Here is a 608-nt window from a genome sequence, read left to right on the forward strand (position 1 = left end):
TAAAAACCTGTTTCAGTAGCATTTCCAGCCACTGTCATGAAAAACCTTACGTCTAAGCACAGAAAGTTTCAACCTGCTCTCTCCGCCTTATGAGAAGAGGTATCTGCACGCAGACCTGCATCTGGAAATCTGACTGCAGGTTTCCATCTAAGGAAGGAAACTGCTACTCAAGGAGGGATGTCTGCCAGCCCTCCAGGACAAACATGAGAGTGCCTTTAGTCTTTAACTATGTTGTTATGGGTGTGGTTAGACAAGGCTGCTAAGATGACCTCATACTTAATGCTTTGTCATCATCAAAAGTGACACTCTTTTCTGCCCACCCCCCCGTTCCCATCCCCTCCTGCCAGCCATGCCTCCTGCCCCATCCTTTGTCATCATATCTACAGAAATGAGCCAATTCAATCTGCTACCCTGGCAGAAAAAGTGTTTACTCTCATATTGAGTGAACTTTCTGATGAATAAGCAAGTTCAACTGGCTCACCGTGCGGTCACGTAAGCTCCAGTGAGACCACAGATAGGATGTAGTAAGAATACGGCCTGCATGGAACCCCATTTTGATAGCAACAAGACAATTCTGCTGAGCTAACAGCTAAATGCACTCCAAAGTT

This window comes from Nestor notabilis, unplaced genomic scaffold (assembly GCF_000696875.1).
Source record: "Nestor notabilis isolate BGI_N333 unplaced genomic scaffold, ASM69687v1 scaffold2498, whole genome shotgun sequence".
NCBI classification, from domain to species: domain Eukaryota; kingdom Metazoa; phylum Chordata; class Aves; order Psittaciformes; family Psittacidae; genus Nestor; species Nestor notabilis.